At 46.9% G+C, this 27,168-nt stretch overlaps 1 long non-coding RNA gene across 2 annotated transcripts in view; it reads right to left on the minus strand.

The window, feature by feature from the left end:
• Positions 1–23,854: 23,854 nt before the first annotated feature.
• Positions 23,855–27,168, minus strand: part of LOC143676241 (uncharacterized) — a 38,487-nt gene continuing 35,173 nt past the window's right edge. For both annotated transcript variants that reach the window (XR_013171946.1, XR_013171948.1), the window contains exon 5: positions 23,855–24,058. This is a non-coding gene — a long non-coding RNA (uncharacterized LOC143676241). The remainder of the gene's footprint in view (positions 24,059–27,168) is intronic.

Consider the following 27,168-nt stretch of genomic DNA (forward strand, 5'->3'; position numbering starts at 1 on the left):
GATGCCAGCCATGTGACTTCCCAGCTGACAGGTGTTCCTGATGCATCAGCCTTTCTTGAGCAAGGGTAACCTCTTGATTTGGACCCTTAGGCTTAAAACTGTAAACTTGTAACTTAGTAAATTCCCCTTTTAAAAGCCGTTCCACTTCCGGTATATAGCATTCTGGCAGCTTATAAACTAACACACTGTCATAACAAAAACCTGCAAAGATCCACAAAGGTAAATTCTATCAATTAAGAATATATGAATCAATTATGGTGCATTTGCCATATTATAGTCTGTTATTCAGTCTCTTCAAAGGATGCATAATTTGGGGGCAGTTGACCAGGAGTGAGTTTCACAAGTAACTATTGAGTAAGAAAAGAAAGATAAAGAACACAGATATATATTATATATATATAATATTATATATATTAATGATAACCTCATTAATGAAAAATTTTGACAAAATGCTGAACAATGTATGTGTGTATATATTGCAAAAACATTATAAAATGAAAAAGTACAGGATTGTGCACAAGAGGGAGAGATGAATTTCAAACTGGTCGGACAACCCTGGGGTGGTTGAACATACTGCCACCAATTTGGGGAGGTTTCTCCGGGACGCCATGGAATTCTACTCTCCTTTTCGTTCTTTTCACCATCTTGGACATGATATGGGCATGACATAGAAATCGTGTTGACTGCATTTGCAGGTAAAGGAAACAAAGACGGGACAGCAATTACGTTTGACGATAGAAATATAATTCAAAATAAGCCAGAAGATCTAGCCCAAAACTATAAAATGAACGCTAATCAAGATAAATTATGATCTTGGTTTTAACATAATCATTTGCTTAAACCAGTTGGGTAGGAGTTATCTGTCTATGAGTTCCATAAAGTCATTGGCCTTGTCTGATTTATCTTTAAAATAGAACAGAGAAGGGGCTGGCCCATAATCTGCGCCAAACTCAGCCTGAATAGAGTGGAGAGAGATACGATTCAAAGCCAGCCTCTACAAAGGAAAGGAAAAACAAACAGGAGCGCTACCTGCTGTGTGCCAGATGGCATGCCAAGGAAACTTTAATCTCCTAGGAACCCTGGAGAACAGATGATATTGGATCCACTTTACAGATGAAGAAACTGAAGCTTAAGCTAGTTATGTTATTTGCCCCAAATTGCAAAGTACCAAGAGGAAGAGCAGAGGTTTGAACCTCTGGTTTACCTGACTCCAGAATTTACCACAGGAAACTGGTGGGAGAGCAAATCTTACTTTAAAGTCATAGACACTTGGAGATGCAAAATCTTAGGGAACAGAAGTAAGGGAGGTGGCTGGAGCTGGGAGTTGAGGTGAGAGCTCCCCCTCTCACCATTTTCAGCCAGAATCAACTTCACTTTATTCTTGGTAAGGTATCATTTGACTTGAGGATGCCCTGACTGAAAAGAGAGATGCTTAGAAACCAAAGATCTCATGCTTCCTTGCCTAACCAGTGAGAAAAAAGGGACAGGAGCTGGGGCAAATTGCCCTGATGTACATGGCCCGACGTGGCTGGAGCCCAGAGCCACTGCAGCGTAGCAACCCCAAGCCTGGAGGTCTCCTAGCGTAGGAACCCAAGCTGAGTGGACAGTCCCGTAGAGAACTGCCTTTCTCCTACACGGCCTGGTAACCAGGCTTGCCAGTCGCTCACTCCCGGAGACCTGCTTTTCCTGTCCTCAGAGGACGGGCCAGGCAAAGGAAGAGGACCTTAAAGCAGACCCCTCTGGAGACCTGTCAGTCTCTCCCTGAACTTTTCCAGAGGGCAGTGCTACCCCCAGATGCTTAAAAGCCCATTTGGAGCCCCTGTGGGGTGGTTGAGGCCACCCCACACCAGGGAAGCTGGCAAGTTCCTTGCTTGGTTGGTTTCTTCTGGTGCTCACTTGACCCAGAGAAGCTTGTTCAGCTCCATCCCCCTATTTTCCCTCCTGACTGGCTGGCCCTCTCCCCTCAGGCTACAGGGAAGCCTGAGGGGTTCTGTCTCAACCACTGTAGTCTCAGAAGCAGGGGAGGAGCCGGGTTTTGGGCGGCTGGTTTGATGTAAGGGGACTGCTTGCTGACATTCCCATCCAGGACAAAAGCTGTGGGAGGAGAGACACCGTCCATTAAATAAATGGCACAGGCCAGAAAGAGCATATGGTCTGGCAGTGGCTGCATCTGTCTGATAAGCTGCTAGCCTATGGGGGTGCCGGACAATGCAGGCAGGACCCCAAAACCCCGGGGACAAGCAGTTTGCTTCCAGGGCAATAAGCCCCCATTGTGGAGCGTAGGTGTCTTTCCCTCTTAGAGACCCTATTAACAATTGCATGCAGTTTGTGAACTTGAAAACTTCTAGCTGTGAAAAGGATCTTTGTGTTTTAATTTTTATTGTGATAACATACATACAACATAAAATTTCCAATTTTAGCCACTTTTGCATGCACAACTCAGTGAAATTAAAACCCCAATTGTAATATTGTGCCACCATCACCATAGCCCATTACCAAACTTTCTCATCACCCCAAACAGAGTAAGATGCCTAAAATAATCACTGTGTTTTGCTCACCCTTATGTGGATCAAGATTTCGAGAAGGGCTCCATTGGGCAGTTCTAGCTTGGAGTTTCAAGCGGGGTTGCAAAGGTCAGAGGTCACTGGGGCTGCAGGCCCCTGAAGTCTCAATTGCACTGAAGTCCAGGGTAGCTCATTGGAAAGGCTGGTGGGCAGCGCAGCCGGGCCACCAAGCAGAGTCCTCCCCACGTGGCACTAGCTTCCTTGTAGCAGGTCACTCTTGGATGGTTGGGTTTCTTACATAGCACCCCAGGACCCCAAAAGCAAGGTACCAGCCTAGAAAGTTTTTACTTAAAACTCTCTTCAAAATTGTAGCTGGGACAGGTAACAGTGGCTCAGTGGTAGAGTTCTTTCCTGCCATGCTGGAGACCTGGGTTCGAGTCCTGATGCCTGCCCATGCCCCCCCCCAAAAAAAAAGAGAGAGAAAATCGCAGCTGGACAAGATGTGAAATAATTAAAGGCTTTTAAGACATTGTGTTTGTCATCACTAAAAAGAGATGTCTATAGGGAAAAATCAAAATAAAAGCCTGGTTCTGCATGAATGAAGCTGATGGTTCCAGGTCACCTGTCATCAGGCAGTTTTATGCTCCAGGAGACTCATCACTGATCTTTCTTAGTTTTCCTACTGCCAGAATCCCATGTTCATTAGTTGGCTGTCCACCACTGCTGATGGTTAAACATTCCTCAACCCTGCCCTGGTCAGTCTCGGAAGGGCGCTTATTCACAGCTAGTGGGGCGGTTGCCTTCGTGACTTTGCCCTTTCGCAGGTCTAGGATTTTTTGTCTTTGTGGTGGGGAGCTGCTCTAGTTTGCTAGCTGCCGGAATGCAATACATCAGAGACGGACTGGCTTTTAATAAAAGGGGATTTATTTCATTAGTTCTTCAGAGGAAAGGCAGCTAACTTTCATCTGAGGTTCTTTGTTATGTGGGAAGGCACAGGGTGATCTCTGCTGGCCTTCTCTCCAGGCCTCTGGGTTCCAACAACTTTCCCTGGGGTGATTCCTTTCTGCATCTCCAAAGGCCTGGGCTGAGCCGCGAGTGCTGAGATGAGGAATGCCAAGCTGCTTGGGCTGTGCTACGTTGTGCTCTCATTTAAGCACCAGCTGATTAAGTCAAATGTCATTCATTGCAGCAGGCACGCCTCCTAGCCGACTGCAGATGTAATCAGCAACAGGTGAGGTTCAGGTACCATTGGCTCATGTCCACAGCAACAGAACTAGGTGCCTTCACCTGGCCAAGTCAACAACTGAATCTAACTACCACAGGAGGGCATCTGTGGGGTGAACCGTGCTGATAATGTTGCAGAGGGGTTGTTCTGGGACTCTCTTCTCCCTCATTGTCTTCTTCCAGCCTGGCTGGGTAACCTTTGGCGTGGGTGGTTCCTGTGAACTGGAGGTCCACAGCCTGGACGCATGCACCGTGGCTTTTCTGGTTGTCTGCCTGGTTCTCCTGCAAAGTGTTATCAGCTGCTCATTAGACGGGGATCACGAGGCCAGAGACCCCTGGCTTCTATGTGTTGGAAGTGGGCCCTGCTGCCTGGCCAGGGGGGAAGGCACTGACTCGGGTGGCCGCTTGGAGCACAATCCACTCCTCTTGCTTTCCCCCTCCCACTCTTCTGGCAGTTCTGCTGATGTGAGCTGGGCAATCCCTTTGACACAATAATGTCTATTCACCTCCCAATACCAGGAAATTCCCCACTGTGGCTCATCACCCTGCTCCTTGGCCATACCCAGCTTCTTAGCCTCTCTTCCACAACAAATACACATCATTAGTTCTTCACGTGAGCCAGCCATATAAATATATCTGCATTAGGGCCAGTCTTGCTGAGGAAACTTCATGGCTTCCCAAGCTGGCCCGTGTCCCTGGTTTCTGTTCTCCTCTGGCTGCCCTGCTGATGGGAGGCTTCCGCCACTCTAAGTGTATGAGGTGGCCAGGCAGTAGCAGCAGTGAGGTGGCTCGAGGCTCTTAGGGATCCTTCTCTAATCTTGCCACCAGTCTGATTTCTGGGCCTCAGTTTTTTGTTTTTTTTTGTCAAATAGGAGAACCTAGGTAGGCCTTGATGGTGCTACAGAGTGAGTCAGTCAAGGTGAAGGCCTTTTTCCTGCCCAATAAGCAGAGCCAGAAAGCTCTGCCCAAGCTCTCTGCCAGCAGCAGGAGGATGGTTGCAACCAGACCTACAGACATAGGCCTTCTTAGGAGTGACCTGGTTCATCGCAAGAGTCCAGTAGTCTATCAGCACACCCCAGGTCCCAAGCATCATGTGCAAGGCTGAAGCCCAGAGACCCAGCCCAACCTCCCCTGCCCTCGGAGGACAGTGGCATCTTTCTAAAGGACCCTCTGAGGATCTGCACAGGCCACAGATATCCATAAGGGCTGTGTGGAGAGCAAAGGGGCACAGGGAACCCTGCAAAGGGACAGGAACTGACACTTCCTATTCAGATGTACATGGGATGGCCAGATATACTTTGGCAGAGGTGGGCAAATGCAGGAAGGGGCAAAGAGAGTAGAGAACTCAACACTGATGTGACTGTGTTGACATTCACAGGCCAAAGGCTGGATGTCTGCTGACAGTGGTTTCCATTACTCACACGAAGTCTCCCCTCGAGTGAGGGGTTCACTGTTATGGGATAGATGGAGGATGCAACTGAGGCTGCAATGCTGAGACCTGGAGAGGGCATCCATCTGTGCATGCCATTTAAGAACCAAGCACAAGTTCTCACTTCAACTGTGTTGGAGTAAAGAGAGGAAAAAGAGCAGGTGGGGAACCTGCTCCTCCATGCTCTGTAAAGGACAGTGGCAAAGAAGTGTCTCTGCACTCTGAGGGCAATTCAAGATCAAGAAAGGGAGCAATCGGGAAAGCCTGAGTTATTGAAAAGTAAGAGTTGTGAAAGTTGAAGGGTTCCCATAACAGTAGTGCATTTAAAAATCCTTTTAAATTTATTTTTTAGTGCTGAAACCCAGGATTGAACCAGAGTGGTGCATTTTAAATAGTTCACTGGTAGAACTTTCTGTAAGAATGGAAATGGTCTATATTTGCATTGCTTGCTATCGTGTCCACTAGCCGCATATAGTTCTGAGCACTTGGAATGTGGCCAGTGCAACCGAGGAACTAAAGTTTTAAATTTTATCTCTTGTTAACTTAAATTTAAATAGCTACATGTAGCTAGAGGCTACCATATTGGATAGCAAAGAACTAAATAGATTTGTTTCCAAGATATTGAGCAATGTTATGTCTTCTATTGAAAACAGGCAAACAAAAACCCATGTCTAAATGTTTAGAATGGCATTATTCACAGTAGCTAAAAGGTGGAACAAACCGATTGTCCATCAATTGATGAATGGATACACAAAATATGGTATGTCCTTGGAATATTATTCAACCATTAAAAGGAACGATACATGCTATAATGTGGATGAACCTTGAAAACATTATACTGAATGAAAGAAACCAGTCACAAAGGACCACAATATGATTCCACTTATGTGAAATGCCCAGAATAAGCAGCTCCACAGAAACAGAAAGCAGATGAGTGGTTGTTAAGGGTTGGGGAGAGAAGGAAATAAGAAGTCACTGCCGAATGGGTAGGGGGTTCCTATATAGGATTTCAATAGGAAAATGTTCTGGAACTAGATAATGGCGATGGTCGCATGACATCATTGAAGTATGCAATGTCAATAGTGATATATTTCAATGGTATGTGTATTTTTACCACCCTAAAAAATAAACAAGGGTGCATGGGAGATTCAGAGGTAGAATGACTGGCTTCCATGTGGGAGACCTTGGTTTGATTCCCAGACCATGCATCCAAGCTAAAATAAAAGAAAAAATAAACAAAAGAAAATAGCATCTCTTGATTCCATAGGAAACGAGAGTGCAATCTTTTGCCTTCAGTGGAATTTTGGCCCCAGGCGTGTCCAGCTTCTTGCCACTTTTCTTCCCCCTACCCCCGGTCACCTAATGGCTGATCACTGAGCTGGTGCCTCTGGAGAAGCCGGGCAGGGCTCTGTGACAGCCAGAAGGTGGTGAGGGAGGGGTCCCAGGAATCGATGGGCGTGAGAGGGGGCAGCAGCTCTGCACCCCCTGCAGGTTCTCCATGTGCCAGCCCCTCCCAGGGCAGCGTGGGCTCTCTGGTGCTCCCATGTGGACATGATGAGGAGGTGATTAACAGCCCGGGGGTCCCAGTGCCCCTCAAGGCCCCTATTAATCAGGTGTGAAGTGAGTGCTCTTTGCCCAGTCTTTCCCAGGGAGCCGGTCCTGCACTCATCGTTCATCCAGGATGCTGCATGGACCACCTAACCTTTTCCTGCATTCTGCTGGGAGCCCCACCCACCTCGCTTCTAGCCAGCAGCCCAAAGGGCAGGGCGGCTGTGCTCCTGCTGAGAGAGCCCCTAAGGAGTGGTGTGGCCTCAGAAATGAGGTCACGATCATGGGCTCCCAGATCAATATTCACTGTCTAGGTCGCTCTCGGGAGCACGGCAGGGACACGCCCCCTCCCCACCTGCCAAAAATGAAATAAATTGTGAAATCACCTGGTCAAAAGAGAAAAATGATCCCCTGATCAGGACATATGAGACGGGAAACGCATGGTCTCTAGAGGAAGCACAGAGCTTAGAGGCAGGAGGCCAGAGTTCTGTCCCCTATGCCACTAGCAAGCCCTGTGTCCCCAGGCTTTAAGTTTCCAAGCCTTCAAATGGAGCTACCCTCACAGGGGTTAAAGAGCAGGGGCTTTGACATCAGACAGACCTGAGTCCAAACTTCACCAGGTCACCAGCTGGCTGCAAAGCCTTACATGAGGTGTTTGATTTCCCTAAGTCTGTCCCTCTTCTGTAAAGTGGGTACAAGAATTGTCATGGCTATCAAGTGACATAATGGCCTGCAAGACATTAGCTCTATCCCTGGCCCCTGAAATGGCATATACAATCAAACTCAGCTCTGGAAGGGATAGCACTTTGAAAATATATAGCCTCTTTACTAGGGTGGTGGCATCGAGGGGGCACTGGAGGGAGGATCAGAAGACTTGGGAAGAGTCCCAGCATCGCCACGGGCTAAGCCAGCAACATGGTCCATTGTCTTCTAGCCTTTGTCTCTTCTTGGGTCTGTAAGACGGATTCACCCCAAAGAAATGCGTTCCCTGCAACCCAGACAAGTGCTGCCCTGGACTCGAGACCGGCAATTGCTCTGATATTGTCCGCACCTCTAGGACTGGCCTCATCTTCTCCAGCTCTCTGTCTTGGGGGTTCCAGTGCCCCTGCCACCTGCCCGGATGACCCATTTAGGACCTGCATCTCTGGATCCACCGCAGGCTATTCCTTGGCATTTCCTGGGCCTTGCCTCTCACTTCATTTTCTTAGTTACAGGAGAGTAACAGTCTCATTTCCACACCCTTGTCCCACGGAGAGAGCCAGCCTACCAGCTGCCCACACCAGGCCTCAGTTTCCCCATCCATCGAATAGCTGAAGGCTCCCTCCAGCTTTGACATTCTCTTTTTCTAAATACGCTAGTTGGTGAGTAATACAAGACTTCTGTTGTGACTGTTCTTGAGGAAAATGCCACCATGAGGGTGGCTGGGCAGCAGGGGGGCTCTGAAGGGATGGATCACTTTGGAGTAACTAAAACCTCGACTGATTAATTCTCTTCCAAAACTCTCCCATTTATCTCCCCTCCATTAACATTTGCACCGTTTGTTGTGCTGGGAAGGGGAGCAGGTCTGAAGCAGGAACAATCCTGTCCACAGCACCTGCTGGCTGCCCTGCCCTGGGAATTACTGTTGTTAGGGAAGGAGGAGAGCAGGTGGGAGAGGGGGAGCAGGTGGGAGAGGGGGAGCAGGTGGGAGGGGGGAGCAGGCGGGAGGGGGGAGCAGGCGGGAGAGGGGGAGCAGGTGGGAGAGGGGGAGCAGGTGGGAGGGGGGAGCAGGCGGGAGGGGGAGCAGGTGGGAGAATCGGGGCAGAAGCTCCGGCCCGAAGAACAGGGCAGGGATCCTTCTGGAGCTGCTCCTAGTAATGGAAAGCGAGAGGGCCATTCCTTCTCTAAAGCAACATCCATCCTCACCCCGTGTACCAGGGTCTCTTAGGTGCATTCGGGAGCTTCCAGCTGCGCTCTATGCAGGAACCACTAGCCACAAGTGGCCATTTACATTTAAATAAAGTAAAATCAAATTAAATGATCAATTCACTCCCTCACTCACACTAGCCACATTTCAAGTGCTTGGCAGCCGCATTCGGCCATTGGCTGCCATCTCGAACTGCGTAGACAGAGAACATCTGCCTCGCCACATTGTAAGGTCTACAGTGCTGCTCAGAGCATAGGATGTGGGACAGCTTCTCTGGCATCAGAAAGTACCAAAGAAGGAGGCAATAAGACACCTTGAAATCTTGCATCAGTTCATCTGAAGGGTCCCTGGGTGCCTTACAACACCACCAAACCACATCTGGGGCAGAGGAGTTAGGCTATGTGACTGGAGGGGGAAACGTCCTTAGAGGTAACTTTGGAAGTTTGGGGTGGCCCCTGAAACCTCAGACTCCCCCTCGTAGTGCCCCCTCCCCATTTCTACCTATCTTTTTAATAATTAGAGGTGGGGATGGGAGTTGAAGATTGTTGGGACGAGGCCGCTCACATTTATCAAGCATTTTCTGCATGGTGTTTTGTTAGGTGTTTTGCATGTGTAGCTGTATTTAATCATTCGCACCAAGCTGGGAGTTCAGTCAAGTCCGCCACCCTCCCTGTGAGGGGATGAATTGTGTCCCCTCACACTCCAAGGCTCTTTCTGCTGCAGCCATTGGCCTGGAAACCATACATGAAGGATATCGTTTTTTGGCCTTCTGTGCCATTCTCCCTTCCTAATTGCACCCTGATTTCCTTTTGGGGAATATCCACTCTTCCTTGTGGGCAGTCTTTGGCAGCTATAAACTGTGACACTGCCCCCACCCCCCAAGCAAGACAGGGACATTAAGCCAGTGGGGCCGTCTGAGCCAGGACTTTGGATCTTGAGTACAGGATACATTGATGGGAGCCCCCGTTGGAGCCCCCTCACCCCAGCATCAGTGCCTGGTGGAGAGCAATGAGCCCGGTCTCCCACCTGCATGCCCAAGGTTAGCCCCAAACCCGCTCTGTCTCCAGCCTGCGCTTCCAGGTCCCTGCCAGTTTCCATGAGCTGCTTGACAGCCCTTCATCTGATTCCCTTTCTGATAAAGCAAGCCAGAGTTGTTTCCTGTGGCTTGCAATCAGAGACACTTGACTGATACTTCTCTAAAGGAACAGGAATTCACAACCTTGAAAAAGAATAACTAGGAGGAAGAGAGAGATGGAAGAAAGTAGAATGGGAAAGCAGCCTGGATCTCTACCATCTTTCCATCCCCAGATAATCTCAAAGATTTTCATGGGAAAATAGGAAGTATCAAAGACTGACAGGATAGATTGAGTTATTGGCCCTATTTCTTCAGCCTCCCTGCGTCCACCCCCTTTGCCATGTGACTTTGCTGTTCCTCCTACTAGAGGTGGAGTACACTTGGCTATGTGACTTGGTTCTCCAGGGGGATGTTAGCACATGTGATGTGAGTAGAGGTTTGAAACATGCTTGCACATTTGGGTTTGCCCTCTTGGGTCTCTGCAGCTGTAGCAAGAATAACCTACCCAAAACCTGTGGAGCAGATCTGGACCCAACTGTGTTCTAGAACCACCCTGCTGAGTCCAGCTGAGATTAGCAGAACCCCAGCCAACCCAGAGGCATGAGTGAGAGTAAATGATTATTATTTAAAGCCACTGATTTCAGAGGTAGTTTGTTATGCAGCATTATGGTTGCATTATTAGCTGATCCAAGTAGACTAGAAATCGAGCTGCATAAGTACTGTGACAAACCATAACATAAATAATAATAGTCATAAATTATTCTTTGTGTCAAGCACTGGGTATTCACTTTGCATGTACTATCTCATTTAACCATCACCTGCAACCTTATGGGTTATTATTGTTATTCTTGCCTTATGGTTAAGGATATTGGGGCTCAGACATCATTCAGTTAGCAGGTGGCAGAACTGGGATTCAATCCCAGACATGTCGTCTGTATGCATCATGCTTGTAATCCCCTCTCTCCACTCTTTGCCATGGCTCTGACTCTGGGTTTAGATGGCTCTGTCTGTTCTTCCTCCAACCCAGAACTCAAGCATGACATCCACGGTTTTAGGCCCAGTTTTTACTCCAGGAACCAACAGAAGGCAACACAGGTGTTTAGAAATATGTTCCATTTCTCATTAAGAATTTGCAGCCAATTGCTTAGTACTGCTAATAAAGGACTACAAATTTCATTTCTTATGTTCTGTTTATATTCGTGATTAAAAGACAAAACATTTTTATTTTCTGTCTCCATCCCCTACCCTGAGCTAGTGAAAAAATACTGCTAATTTTCATACCTCCTACATATCTTTGTCAATCTGTCAGTTCTATCCATGCTTCCATCATCTCTCTTGGATTGTGCCATCTCCTCCTCCTGGTTCTCCCAGTTCCAGGCTAGTCCTCTTCAATCCATTCTCCACTCTGCAGCCAGGGTGCGCTTTCCAAAATGCAACTCCTTCCACCTCTGCTCTCTGTTTAAAGCATTTTAATGATGTCTCATTGCTCTTAAGATAATGACAAATTATCTGCATGTGGCCAGTGAGGTCCCACCAGCCCGTCCAGCACTTTTGCTCTTTTATGCTTCCCCTCTTCTCTTGTGCTGCAGACACCCTGATATCCTACACCTCCTCTGATTATAGGGCCTTTTGCACATGCTGTTCGCTTCTATTGGAACACTTGTCCCATACCCAACTCTTTCATGTAGTTTATGTTCACTCATCTTTAACTTTACCCCTTACGCATCACTTTCCTGGAGAGTCCTCCTTAGCTAGCTCCACATCCCCCTCCCCAGATTAGTTTAGGTGTCCTTAACAGGTACCCTCCAAAACCCATGGCTCTCTCCTGTGCAGCTGATGTTCATGCATTTATTGTGTGCTTATTTGATTAAGGCCCCCCTTCCCAACTGGACCACCAGGGCCCTGAGGTCAGGGGCCGTGCCAATCATCTTTCTCCTCTGTGACAGCCTTGTCCCTGCCATGTACTTACAAGAGCCCAATAAGGAGTAATAAGCCATCGTATGTTGCCCCCACCCCACCTGCTGCTCCCGCAGCCCTTCCCACCTCAGGCCACAGTTACTCAGTTGTCCTGGTTCTCAGATCAAAACTCCCAGAGTCCCTCTTGACTCCTTTTTCTCGCTCACACTCTGCATCTGGTCTGTTCTAGTTTGCAAATGCTAGAATGTGATAACTGAAACAGAACAGCTTTCAAAAGGGGAATTTACTAAGTTGCAAGTTTATAGTTCTAAGGCCATGAAAATATCCAAATTAAGGCAAGGCTATGAAAACGCCCAAATTAAGGCACCAATAAGAGGTTACCTTCATTCAAGAAATGCTGATGAAGTTCAGGGTTTCTCTCTCAGCTGGAAGGGCCCACGGCGACATCTGCTAGTTTCTCTTCCAGCCTCTTGTTTCATGAAGCTCCCTCAGGGGCATTTTCCTTCTTCATCTCCGAAGGTCTCTGACTGGTGGGCTCTGAAACTTTTCCCAAAATGGTCCCCTCTTACAGGGCTCCAGTAAGCAACCCCACCTTGAATGGGTGGAGACACATCTCCATGGAAACCACCTAATAAAAAGTTACCACCCACAATTGGGTGTGTCACATCTCCACAGAGACATTAAAAAAGATCCTACGCAGCAATACTGATGAGGATTAAAGAACTTGGTTTTTCTGGGGTACACAACAGATTCAAACTGGCACATTGTCTGTCATAAATCCCATCAGCTACGCCTTTACAAGATGTCCCAAATTCCAGCACTTCCCACCTCCCCCCTGCAAGGGTCGCCATCTTGCACTTGGATCCCTGCTGAAGCCTCCTCATTGCTCACCTCCCTCTGCCATCTCTTCTCAACACAGTGCCCAGAACAACCACATTGAAAGTATGAGCCAGACAATGTGTCTCCCTGCTCAAAACCCTCCCAGAGCTCCCATTTCCATACCTGGCCTCCTGACCCTCTCGCCCCTGGCCTCATCTCCCATTGCTTTCCCCCTCACTCAACCTCTGTGCTGGCTGCTGCTGTCCTCACTATGCCACAAACGTCCCAGGCATGCTCTGCCTTGGGACATTTCATCTGCTATTGAATCTCCCTAGAATGTTCTTTCTTGAGCTGGTTGCACAGCAGGCTTCCTCGCTTCCTTCACGTCTTCACTCAGTAGAATTACCATATGATCTGGCAACCCCACTTCTAGGTATATGCCCTAAAGAATTGAAAGCAGGAACTCCGACAGATGTTTGCACACCGATGTTCACAGTGGCATTAGTCACAATTGCCAAAAGATGGAAACAACCCAAGTATCCATCAACAGAAGAATGGATGAACTTGATGTGGTCTGTCTGTACAATGGACTATTATTCAGCTGTGAAAATGAATGAATTGCTGAGGCATGTGACAACATGGATGAACCTTGAAGACATCATGTAGGGTGGCATAAGCCAGACACAAGAGGATAAATATTGTGTAATTTTACTGATATTAAATAATTAGAATAAGCAAATTCATAGAATCAGAAACTAGAATACAAGTTACCAGGGACCAGAGAAAGGTTAGGGCATGGAGTGTTAATTCTTAATTGGTGCAGAATTTCTGTTCAGGATGACGGAAGGGTTTTGGTAATGGATGGTGGTAATGGGGACACAACATTGCAAATATATTTAACACCACTGACTTCTACACTTGGATGTGGTTAAAAGGAGACATTTTTGGTGGTGTATATGTTATCAGAATAAAAATTTAAAAAATAAAACCATAGGACTGTACAACACGGTAATTCCTCTATGTAAACTATGGACTATTGTAAATAGTATAATAATAACATTTTCTCTGTCGTAACAAAGGTACCAAGCTAAAGCAAAATGTTAAAATGGGGCTGGCATATAGGAACTTTATTTTTTGCTTTATCTTTCAGTAAATCTACGAATTCTCAAATTAAAAAAAATCATTATTCAAATTTCACCTTCTCAACAAGGCCCTATAAACTTTTCAGTTTAAAATTTTACCCCACCCCTGTAACTGCTGTAGAAGGCAGTTCGGCGGTTCCTCAAAAAGCTGAATATAGAATTGCCATACGACCCGGCAATACCATTGCTAGGTATCTACTCAAAGGACATAAGGGCAAGGACACAAACGGACATTTGCACACCAATGTTTATAGCAGCATTATTTACAATTGCAAAGAGATGGAAACAGCCAAAATGTCCATCAACATACGAGTAGCTAAACAAACTGTGATATGTACATACGATGGAATATTATGCAGCTGTAAGACAGAATAAAGTTATGAAGTATGTAACAACATGGATGGACCTTGGGAACATTATGCTGAGTGAGATTAGCCAAAAACAAAAGGACAAATACTGTATGGTCTCACAGATATGAACTGACATCAATGAATAAACCTGGAATATTTCGTTGGTAACAGAGAACATCAGGAAATAGAAATAGGGTAAGATATTGGGTAATTGGAGCTGAAGGGATACAGATTGTGCAACAGAACTGAATATAAAGACTCAGAAATGAATAGCACAATACTACCTAACTGTAACACAATTATGTTAAAACACTGAATGAAGCTGCTTGTGAGAATGATAGAGGGAGGAGGGTTGGGGGCATAAATGAAATCAGAAAGAAAGATAGACAATAAAGATTGGGATGGTATAATCTAAGTATGCCTAGAGTGTATAATGATAGTGACTAAATGCACAAATTTTAAAAATGTTTTTTTAAACATTTTGCATGAGGAAGAACAAAGGAATGGCATTACTGCAGGGTGCTGAAATAGATGGTAGTTAATATTTTAAAATTTCAACTTATGTGTGAGACTAAAGCAAAAAATGTTTATTTGGTACAAAATTTATATTTTGACTAGTGCATTTCCTAATATAACTTATGTAGACAGCTTAACTGAACACGATAAGTACATGAAACCTTGGGTAGGACATGAGATTTTGTTGGTTTGTCCAGAGTGATGCCCTGATGAAACCCAGAATGATTTGATCAGTGAGCGGAAAAGTATTTGCAAAGTCCCCTTCGGGGAATGGTGAGAAAGGGGGAAAATTCAACTTCCCCAAGATGAATTCTTGAAATTCTCACAAGCAGTGTGTACAACCCAAGCTATAGGCTGAGCCCCCAGTCTTGGGGTTTGTTCATATGAAACTTAACCCCACAAAGGATAGGTCAAGCCTACTTAAAATTAGGCCTAAGAGTCACCCCCAAGAGAACCTCTTTTGTTGCTCAAATGTGGCCTCTCTCTCCAGCCAACACAACAAGCAAACTCACCGACCTCCCCCTGTGTACGTGGGACATGACTCCCAGGGGTGTGGACCTTCCTGGCAACATGGGACAGAAATCCTAGAGTGAGCTGAGACTCAGCATCAAGGGACTGAGAAAACCTTCTCGACCAAAAGGGGGAAGAGTGAAATGAGACAAAGTGTCAATGGCTGAGAGATCCCAAACAGAGTCGAGGGGTTATCCTGGAGGTTATTTTCATGCATTAAGTAGATATCACCTTGTTATTCAAGATATAGTAGAGAGGCTGGAGGGAACTGCCTGAAAGAGTAGGGCAGTGTTCCCAGTAGCCATGCTTCTTGATGATGATTGGATAATGATACAGCTTTCACAATGTGACTGTGTGATTGTGAAAACCATGTCTGATGCTCCTTTTATCTACCTTGTCAACAAACGAGTAGAACATATTTATAAAAAATAAATAATAGGGGGAACAAATGTTAAAATAAATTTAGTTTGAAATGCTAGTGATCAATGAAAGGGAGGGGTAAAGAGTATGGTATGCATGATTTTTTTTTCTGTTTTTGTTTTATTTCTTTTTCTGAATAGGAGCAAATGTTCCAAGAAATGATCATGATGGTGAATATTCAACTATGTGTTGACATTGTGAATTACTGATTATATATGTAGAACGGAATGATCAAAATAGGAATGCTTGCGTTTGTTACGTGTTTTTTGGCATTTTAAAATAATTTAAAGTGAATAAAAAAAAATTCTTCCCCACCCCGACACTTCATCCACCTTCCAGCTTTATTTTTTTTCTTCATATCCCTTACCACTTTCCAATATACTTTACATTTAGTTGTTCACTTTGTTTATTAACCATTTCCCCTGCTAGAGTACAAGCTCTGAGAGCAGGAATTTTGTCTGTGTGTTCACTGTGCATCCCCAATGCCAGGACCATGCCTACCACATAATAGGTGCTCAACAAATGTTTGTTGAGTGAATTAATGAAGGCCATAGCTTAGCCAGCCGTGCGGACCTGGCAGCTGGTGTTGAATGCTGGCGACCTCTGCCTCCCGGACCCGCCTGCTGACTCCCAGGGTGACCCAGCCCCCTTGCAGCTATTTCAGAGCTTTGTACTTCACTCCCAGTTTCGCTCCTGCTTGCGGCCCACCCTGTAGCAGGTCATCAGCCATACCTGGCCAGCCCGGTCCTGCTCCCTGGGCCTTGACTAGAGGTGGGATTTAGAGTCCACTGGGACAGTCCACTGGGTTCACTTCGGGGACAAGTGAGTGGCTTCTGAACCTCTCCAGAGAGCAGAGAGCATGAGTTAAAGGGGAAAAGCAAGCAGAGGAGTGGAAGGGAAAGGCCTTAGGTTGGTGCAAGAAAATCACCCCGCCTCAAGGCCACGCTTCTGCTGAACCTGGCTATGAAATCGAGATGGAGCTGATTAACAGGCATGTAAATGGGTCTTGGGTCCTGGAATGAACTGAGAAGGCCTGTAGGGCAGAAAGTGGGAGGGAGAGGGCTGGTGGGTGGGGCGGAAGGGACTGATGTCCCAAGCACATGGGTGGGTGTCGCCAGGCTGACCTCACTGAGTGGAGGCAAACCCTGTTCAAAGACTAGCCACTGACAAGGGACCTGGCCATGGTCAAAACCCTCCAGCCTGAGTTTTCCATGATTCCAGTCCCTGGGCCCAGTGGCAAAAGGGAAAGGGGGGACAAGCCGTGTCCTTAGGTCTGCCCTGAGACAGCTGGCCCACTGGCCCAGGGAGGCAATAGGTGGTGGGACTCACGGGGCTTCTGCCCTGAGGGACCTTTTCCACCCTCTGACTCATGGACCCCGAAACTATGCAATCGGGCTGCTCCACTTCTTCCTGCTCCCGATGTCCCAAGGACCCAAGCAGCTCCCTGAAATAACAGAAAACAGAAGCTCTTTCTCAGGAGCATTCATTCAGCTTGTCCTTTCGGGAGAGAGTAATGGAGGGATCAGGAAGTTACGCGGCCTGCTGAGGGCAAGCAGGGAAAGCAAGGCCCTGAATCTTGGGCGCACGAAGCCATTTCCTGCTCCTCTGGGAGCCTTTCTCCGAGGTGGGACCTGTGGATGGAGCGCCCGCTAGTCCTGGAGCAGGAGCGCTGCGGGCCAGGACGCGCGTGAACAGCCAGGAAATCCTTTTCCTGGATGGCAGCTCCCGCAGGCCGGGCTTGAGCAGGAAAGTCAGCTCCCGTGTGACCCCAGCTCCCCCAGAGCCCTGTCCTCAGGGGCCACAGAGGAGGAAATACCCTGGGGAAAGGGAAGCGAGTCCTTCCCTAGTAGAACCAGGCCAGGTCCTCCGGAGGTGGCTGCCTTCTCGGGTTGAGGTTTTGTTGCAGCACAGGCTGGGTGCCCAGGTCCTCTGGGGCCCTCATCCCCTCTGCCCTTCGGATGGCACTGGGGAACCAACAAGAGTTACCCCTGTCAGCCAAGAGCCATTCATTCACTTGGCCTGCAAAGTGCTTTTAAATGTGGAAATTCCACCTACACGTCTGGATTCCAGGCTTGTCTAGAGAACGAGGGGCACTGGGTGGAACAGGTCTCTCTTCTGGCAGGGCGATGGCTGGCGTGGCTGGGGGGCACCCACCTGCGCTGCAGGGCCCTGGGTGGAGCAGGTCTCCCTTCTGGCAGGGCGATGGCTGGCACGGCTGGGTGGCATCCGCCTACACTGCACAAGGCCCACACTCTGCTGCCAGCGCCCTGCTGTAGGCCACCAGCGGGCTTCACTGCCCCTCACTGGGCCGCTCAGCCACACTGGCTCAGAGAGCTTAGAAAGCAGCCTTTGGGTCTGGCCATCAGGATCCAACCCTACCTCTCGTGCCTATGAGCCACATGCCTCAGGCTGGTCATTTAGTCTTTCTAGGCCTCAGTTTTCTTATCTAGAAAAGGGGGACAGTGACAGCATATTTTGTAAGGTTGCTGTGAGCATGCATGACTTAATATGAGTAGAAGTTAGAGAGGGACGCACAGTCTGTGTGCTCAGTTGACATTTATTATTATCAATTCTCCTTCCTCCTGGATCCCACCCCTTCCTACCCCTTCCTGCCCCAGCTCCAAATCTCTCACTCTCACTTATTTCACTCAGCAATGAACTCGATAGGAGTTCATGGCCCCTCAGAAGGTGGTGAAGGACTATGGATCACATTTTATTTGGCATTTATGAGTACATAGGCACACTTGCACATGCACACATACACACAAACACACACACACACACAAAGAATATGCACACACATGTACACAGAAAATGTGAGCACAGACATGGACACATGCACACACAAACACATGCACACACATGTACACACATGTGCACAGTACATAAACATGTGCACATGCAAAGGTACACACCTTCACACATAAGCACACACATGCACACCTAGAGATGCCTAATCTGTCTACAGGAACCAGGGTTTCTGCCACACAAAATCAATTGGGTTTGAAAAGCAAACAGTTCTGTTCTTCAGCAAACCTAAGGAAGACACGGCCTCTAATCTAGAACTGACCCGGATCTCTTATCTGTGCTGATCCTTGGGGAACCCTCCTCAACTGGCCCTAGATCAGCAAGTGGCAAAGGCAGAATGGACCTTGCCTGAGCTGAAATTGTGCACTGAAAGGAAGGGCCTGTCTTATCCTTCACCAGGGAGGGCATGGAGCACAGAAAAGGGTAGATTCCTGCCCAACTCTTATTTTCAGAGTCTCTAGCTAACATGGGAGCCAGCATATATATTATAAATATATGTTTTAAGGGGCTCCTACTGGACATACATGCTCTGTATAAGCCATGGGGGCTTCTGTACCCTTGGCTCAGTCATTAGTGTAAAAACAGCCCCATACCCAACGCTGAGCTCCGAGGAACAGGCCTCAGCCTGGAAGTCAGCCCGAGCTGCTCTGTCCTGTACTTCCAAGGCTGAGGAAGGGAGTAGGAGAGCGAGGGGAGAAGGGAATGGAGGTGATGAGGCAGCTCCATTCTGTCACTCTTGAGGAGCAGGCAAATATGGGAAGCATCGAGTCACAGGAAAGGACAAGAACTGGCCTTGGGCATGTTGGCCTTGGGGCGGGCTCCAATGGACCCCTGTCCACAGAGAAGACCCTGCCCATCCAAACAGGTCCACCCTTCACCCCGGCAAATCTGAGGACCTATGACAGGGCAGCCCTGGCAGCTGCTATGGGGACCCGAGAAGAGAATGCTCAGGCCTCCCCAGGGCCCTTCATGCGGCCAGTCCTGCAATGCCCATGGAGGGAGCTCCCAGTGTCTGCACCATTTGAAACCCTAAGCACAGCACCAATAAATAAGATGCAGTCCCTCCCCTCAAGAAGGCTATAGTCCAGTGTAGAACAGGGGTCTGCCAACTATGGCCTGCGGGTCAAATCCAGCCTACCGTTGAATTTCATTGGAACACAGTCCTCCCTGCTTTGCTTTCACATTGTCTGTGGCTGCTGGCGGGCTACAAGGACAGAGCTGAGTAACTGCAAGAGAGGTTGTATGGCCCACAGAACTGAAAATATTTGTCATCCGGTCCTTTGCAGGAAAAGTTTGCCGACCTGGGTCTAGAGGGAAATTAATATATCAGTAGAAAAATCTGTAAAATGAAGAGAAAAGTTCTTAATAGTGTTAACACAGAGTGTTTAAGGCAATGAAATTATCTTCCCCAGATGAGTTCAATCCTAAAGTAGATTAAAAAAAGTAAACCTTGTTGAGTGACCTTTAGCAAAACTGACAAAGGGAAAAAATGGGTGTGAGGAGGTGTATATGGGAAACCTGCATTTTCTGTGTGAGTTCTCTGCAAACCTACAAACCCCTCTAATAAAAAATTTAAAAATAAAATATAAATAGATTAAAACGTCATGACCTCTGCTAAAAGAGGGCAGACTGCCTTCCCATATTTCCTTTGAACCAGTGCAACCCAAAACTCAAAGGTACCAGCTGCAAGGAAAAAACAATGATGTTCAGTGCTCTCTCCTCTAAATAATCTCTGTGCATTCAGATTTCAGATATTCTTTCAAATTGGAGATGCAAGTTAGTCTCCCTGCTAACAAAACACTTTTTTCCTCCTGCACTGAATCCCTCAGCAAATCCTCAAATATCTTTGCAAATCTCAACGATATTAAGGCGTTTAAGTTTTTTTTCTCATTTAGACCTTTGAAGTGTGCTGTGACTAGAATAATTTACGAGGTAAAACCTGCCGACTGCATAGAAAATTAAGGAAACCGCCTGTCACCCTGGTAGCTGGGCTGATAACTAATTACTTATAGATTTTAAGTCAAGTTTGGGAAAGATAAATATTTAAATAAAACATATGATCATTTAGAGATACCACTAAGTGTTTTGTAATTATTGTCTTGAAAGGAACCATTGCTCGGGTGGTGCATTCCGTCACCTCTGAGGAGCTGGGCAGCGGTTTCAGCAGGAGGGAGGGAAGCTGCGGGTGTGCTGGGTTGCTCTTATATATTTGCGTGTGCGTATGTGTATGTGCGTTATGTGTGCTTTAATGATGACAGTAAAGGGCAGGGTGATGCTTGGAAATATTCAGCTGAGATTTGAAGGGCCAGATTTATCTCAGGCACTTTTGGCTTCATCTGCCACATATGGGCAGAACCAAATAGAGAATTTCCAAGCCAGGAGTGGGGGCTTTGCTGGGGGGTACTAGAGGGTACTACAGCGGGTCTCCTGGAGAGGAAGGAAGATGGAAGAGAGAGAGAGGAAGGTAAGAGACCAAGGGAAGGCCAAGAGAATTTGCTCCCTGTAGGCTGTTTGGAAATTCACAAATGCATCTGTCCTCCTTTCTTCCTCCAAGCCTTTGTCCAATTCCCAGCTTTTCTCTTTTCCAGGCATCCTCATGCCCTTTCTTTTTGTCCTTTCCTTTTTTTCTAAGTGCAAGTCCAACATTTTCAACCCATGCCCCCGAAGGTAACGTCACATGCCCCCGAGGCTGGTGCATCCCACTTTTTTTTCTATATTTTTATTGACAAAACAAAGCACTGTACAAACACAAACATTCTTAAGATACCAACATTCCATACTTGATGTATAATGGCTCACAATATCATCACATAGTTGCATATTCATCACCATGATCATTTCTTAGAATATTTGCATCACTCCAGAAAAAGAAAAAAGAAAATACTCATAAACACCATACCCCTTACCCCTCCCTCTCATTGACCACTAATATGTCCATTACCCAATTTATTTTAACATTTGTTGGTGCATCCCGCTTCAAACACCCAGTTGTCTGGAGGAAGCTTCAAGTAGGAGGTTTATGGGATTTGCTCTTCACTTTAGAAAATCACCCTGGACAGAGTGAGGATGATGGCTCAGAAAATGGGCCTGGAAGCTGAAGAATCAGGCAGGAGACGTTTCGAACAGATGGTCCTGGTGGGAGAAGACAAGGCGGAGAGAGGAGAAACAGCGATTCCTGGGCTGGAGAAGTGTCTTTCCGCTTTCTGATTTGTGCCCATCCCAATCTGAATTATACTTAACATAATATTTTTATAAATTTCATCTCACCTTTTTTTTTTAACTTAAACAAATGCATTCACACATACACGCACACAATTTCACAACTATAAGTGGAAAATCTGTATGATATGACAAAGGTAAAATCTGATGAAAACAAAAAGTTTTGGTAAATTCTTCTTTGTCCCTACGGCCCACCGAGGTTTGGGAGCTGCAGGCATCTCAAGAGGCTTTTTCCTCGAGGCAACCAGAAGGAAGAAAGGAGGACTGATCTCACTGCTTACTGTCTATGTCCCTGAAAACCCACGATTTCATGATCACCCTTACCCTGGGGATCCTGGGAGGGAGGTGGCGGTGGGTTCAGACCCATTAACAGCATTTCCAGGGGTCCACTAAGGAGCTGATGAGCTAAAAAGCTCATGGCCAACTCCACATTCACTTCCTGACCACTGGCCTCTGCCAGAACCTCCCTGCGGGGCCCACCTCTTTGGCCACTCCCACCAGTTCTCCACGGGGCCTCCAGTGTGATCTTCCCAAGGAAACCTGGACTCACAGAGCCACACCTCTATTCAAACTCTTTCAGAGGTCAGGGGTGATGGTGGAGTTATAGAGAAGGTCTGGTTTGAATGATGAGTGTGGGTGCTGAATCATTATATTGGAGTTTCTTTTGGTAACTCCAGTGTCTTAGAGCAGTTAGAGGCAAAGGCCTGGAATTGTGGAATTGTAACCTGCACCAGGTTCTGAAATCTGTTCTACAACTCATTGTCACAATGCATTTTGAGGATTTCACTTTTTTGTATATATGTTATTGTGCTGGTTTGAAAGGATGCGTGTACCTTAGAAAAGCCATGTTTTAATTCTAATCCTGTTTTCTAAAGGCAGCCGTTTCTTCTAACCCTTCTTCAGTACGGTATGTTTGAAACCGTAATTAGATCACCTCCCTGGAGATGTGACTCAATCAAGAGTGGTTGTTAAACTAAAAGTGTTAGTTGGTCTTGACTACTTTACTGGAATTCTACAAAAGAGGAAAGTTTGGAGAAAGCAGGAAATTCAGAGAGAGCAGAGAAGGATGACAGAACATTGCAGAATGACATTGCCTCGAGGAGCCGAGAGTCCACCAGCCAGTGACCTTTGGAGATGAAGAAGGAAAATGACCCCGGGGAGCTTCATGAAACCGGAAGCCAGGAGAGAAAGCTAGCAGATGATGCTGTTGTTCGCCACACGCCTTTTCAGATGAGAGAGAAGCCCTGACTGTGTTTGCCATGTGCCTTCTCACTTGAGAGAGAAACCCTGAACTTCATTGGCCTTCTTGAACCAAGGTGCCTTTCCCTGGATGCCTTAGAATGGACATTTCTATAAACTTGCTTTAATTAGAACATTTTATCAGCCTTAGAACTGTAAACTAGCAACTTATTAAATTCCCCTTTTTAAAAGCATTCCATTTCTGGTACATTGCATTTGGGCAGCTAGCAAACCAGAGCAGTTATTTTTCACAAAAAAAGATAAAAGTTAATTGTGATGATAAATGTGCAGCTATATGATGAAAAACAAATAATGTAATTGTGCACTGAATTAAAGAATAAAGAATTTAAAATCTTAAAAAAAAAAAACATTCAGAGGGTCCCATTATATTTAGAGTGAAATCAGAATGCCTCTTAAACCTGACCCTGTCTATTTCTCTGACCTCACAGACTACTACTCCCTCTTCCTCCCCCAACCAACCCAATTGACCTTCGGGGATTCCTCCAGCACTAGGGCTTCCTTCCCCCCTCAGGGCCTTTGCACCTGCTAGTCTTCTGCCTGGACACTCTTCCCCTGGCCCATACCCCCAACCAGGCCCCTTGGAGAGATCACTCTTAACACCTCATCTGCACTGAACCCCGGCCCTTCCACCTCCCGGCTCCATATCGCTCTTAGTTGCTGCATTTAATCCATGGCACCTAACAACATGTAACACAAAAAGAGTGTTCGTTTGCTTGTTTGGGCGCTTCCGCATCATGGGTCTCCCCTACTAGACTGGAAGCTCCCTCATGGCAGAGGCTCACGCTGTTGAATTCACTGCAGTGTCCAGTGCCAGGGACCAGGTCTGGCACACAGCGAGTGCTTCAGAAAGGAGGGAGGGAGAGGGAGGAGAAAAGGAGGGGAAGGAAGGGCGGCAGGGGAGGAAAAGAAATCTTCTTCCAGGCCAGATCTAAGAGTGATAATAAATAATCTGCAGCATCTTGAGTGTGCCCAGACCCAGGAGGAGCCAGGCTTATCCCTGACCTCAGCAGCCTCCTTATTGTCCAGAGGGGGAGATGGGACAATTTCAGAGGGCTCTGGGCATCTGTGGAGGTGGCGGCTTTTCCCCTGCTCACTGCCACCCCCACCCCCACAGCCTCTGCCCTGAGGCCTCCCACCATGAGGCAGGGGCCCCTCCCTGCCCCCTCCCAGCACCCCTCCAACATCGCCAGGCACAAAGACTGTGCTGCTTTCACTTCATGTTAGAGTCAGCCAACCTCCTTCCGGTCTCGGGACTGACTTTGGGTAGGATCCGTGACTTTTGGGAATTTTGCCACTTTGTTCTGGGTTCACAACTGGCGTCGTTGGTGACTGAACTGAGCTCTTTAACCTGTCTGAGACTTTGTTTCCCCACCTGGAAAATGAAACTGGTACCATCTTCCTTGAAAAGCACCTGTAAAGAGTGAAATAGACAGCACCTGAAGGACTGGGTGCCCTATGTGCCCAGGAGACAGGTGCCAATTATTATATTACTGTTATCTTAGTTTATATATACATATAATATTATATATATTATATTTTATATTATAAATATATATTATAGTTTATATATATGTATTATATTTTACATTATATATATTATATTTTATATTATATATATATTTGCATTAAGGTATTGTGCACCTGCAGTAAAGTGCATAAATCTCACACGTACAACCTGATGAATTTTCACCTTCACATGGACTGTCTGGTCAAGCCCTGTGGCTGGGAGAGAAGGTAGCTCAGTAGAGCAGGGAGGAAGGGCCTCCTGGAGTAGGAAGCCTGACAGGTTGATGTGCCTTGGACAGGCAAAGGAGGGCATGGAGGGGGTGGTGGCGCCAGCAAAAGGGAGACAAGAATTAATGAGAAATGGAAAATAATTTAGCAGGACAGCAAGCCCCTGGAGACGAATTCCTTCCTCAGATGTCTCATTTGTCCAAAGGAGGTGAGGAAGGTCTGTGGCAGAAGGGCTGGCCTCAAGAATTTCATTTCCCTGATGCTATTCAGATTCCCACTGTGATCGATCAAAGTACAATTAGCATCCTGGTTGACATCCAATGATGTTACCCTTTAGGTGGCATCCACGTGCACATTTCGGTTCTCCTTCCCCTCCACCACTCTCACGTGGGCAGGGCAAGTCATCACCACATTTGACATTTGCTGTTATAATTTTAACATACCTTTAAAAATTCAGATAAAGATTATTTCCATTTTTTAAAGCTGGGAGCCGGATGTAATTGCCTTGCTCTGGACTTTAGATCTAAATCATTCTGCCAACTTATCCTGTAGTTATTAAGGACTTTATCACTGGGATGTGTACTGCATACACCGGAGGTTAGAATGCCCCCGAGGCCTGGGAGGAAGCTTCTGAATTTTCCTAAGATGGGGAATGACTTTTCATATAGAAACCATGAAGGCTTAGTTTGGTAAAGTGTTCTATCAATTAATGTATCACTCAATCTACGAATCTGTTTGGGCACTTACTATATGTTCAGAATACCATACTGCCTGCATTCAAAAGGCTTGTAGTCTAAATGGAAGGAGACAAGAAACAGACTTGGAACTTTCTGTATCTTGGTCCCTGAAGCAGGATACACAGTGGTGCTCAATAAATGCAAGGGAACACTAGTGGAAAATCTCAGGTGGCACAGGACAAGCCGTGCCTCCCGGGGACACTCTTTTGGTGTCCTTAATCAGCTTTCCTCTGATTCTGGTGACAGGATGGACTTGTCAGGGGACAGGCAACAGGAGAGCTCAGGTGTGGGTTGACCGCACCCCACTGGAAGCCCAAGCAGCTTTTGCACCTTTCCTGCTTCTGAACTTGCTCTGAAGGCCTCCATTCAGCCTGCAAGCAAGTGTGGCCCAGAAATGCAAAGAGACAAGACTTCCAAGGGCAAGCCTCCACCCATGAGGTGGGAATATAGTGGACATGTGCCCCATCCTCAAAGAGACATTTCTGGGAGGCGTTTGTGGAGTTGCCAGGGGTCCCAGCACACTAAGCCCCTGTAGCCTTAGTAACTCAACCTTGGTCAACGCTATCTGCTTCCCATTTCTACTCCCTTGGCTCCCAGCTTGGTCAGGGATTACCTCCCAAATAAACTTCCTGTACCCATGCCTTGTCTCAGGCTCTAGCTTGGAGGCAAACCACCCTAGAAACCTAAAGAGGCTAATTTCCATCAACCAATCTACAATTGCCCTCATTTCTTTTGAGACTCTCTTAGTTTCCCAGGACTGCTGTAACAGAGTACCACAAACTGGGTTTCTTCAAATGATAGGCATTGATTGTCTCTTGGTTCTGGAGGGCAGAAGACTGAAATCAAGGTATTGGAGGGGCTGTGCGCTCTCTGAAACCTATATCCTTCCTTGGCTCATCTGGCTTCTAGGACTTGTCAGCAGTTTTTAGTGTTCCTTGGCTCATAAAAGCCCAAGCTCTGCTTCCTTCATCTTTTCATGACCTTCTACCTGTGCCTGTCTGTGTCTGAGTCCAAATTTTCTCTGCTAATGATGACACCATTCATACAGGATTGGGGCCCACCCTAAAACAGCTTGACCTCCTAACTGAACTAATCACATCTTCAAAGATCCTATTTCCAAATAAGATAATGTTCATGGTATTGGAAGTTAGGACTTGAACATGACTTTTGGGGGGATGTGAGTCAACCCGTAACAGAAGCAGAGCTCATAACTAAGAATCCTCATGGGAGAGGGCTCCATGGGGTCTGGCCAGGTTTTATGGGGGGAGAGGCACTTACAGGGCTGGGACAAGTGGGGAAGGCTCAGTGAGGAAGGGGAGGCTCCTTCCAAGAGAGAGGGTGGGGTAGGAATGAGGGTGGTTTGTGCTCAGGACAGTGGAGGGACCACATGGGTGAATGGGAGGCTGAGCGTTATCCAGAGTGGGAGGTGAAGTAGATGTAGGGTCAGACCTGCCCATGAAAGGATTGCAGGACTGCTGCGGGGCTCTAATGTCACCACATTAATGTGGGGCAACATCGCCATGAGGAAGGCACACCCAGCACACACCCACATGTAGTACGCATCCATGTGGCATTCACATAGATTATGAATCGATGCACAACAGGCACCAAAAGACATTTCCCGGTGGCACACCAAGGTGAAATATGGATACTTGGAACAATAAGGAATCTCAGATAAGGGTTGACCAGTAAGCAGAATGAGCACCCTCACTATCTACCCCTGTACCCACAGACATCACTAACCAGTCTACTGACCCCAGAAGTGGCCTTGCCATCTGTGCCAGTTTGAAACTGTAGTGTACCCCCAAAAAGCCATGTTCTTTTATCCTCATTCAGTATTCCCTGGGTGGGATCTTTTTTATTGTTTTCATGGAGATGTGTCTCCACCCATTCAAGGTGAGTTTGCTTATGGGACCCCTTTAAGAGGGAACCATTTTGGAGAAAGCTTAGAGCCCATAGAGCCTGAAAAACCAGAGCCCTTTGGAGCTGAAGAAGGAAAACATCCTTGGAGAAGCCTTATGAAATGAGGAGCGAAAGCTAGCACATGTTA

The sequence above is a fragment of the Tamandua tetradactyla genome, chromosome 3 (genome assembly GCF_023851605.1).
Source record: "Tamandua tetradactyla isolate mTamTet1 chromosome 3, mTamTet1.pri, whole genome shotgun sequence".
In the NCBI taxonomy this organism is placed as follows: domain Eukaryota; kingdom Metazoa; phylum Chordata; class Mammalia; order Pilosa; family Myrmecophagidae; genus Tamandua; species Tamandua tetradactyla.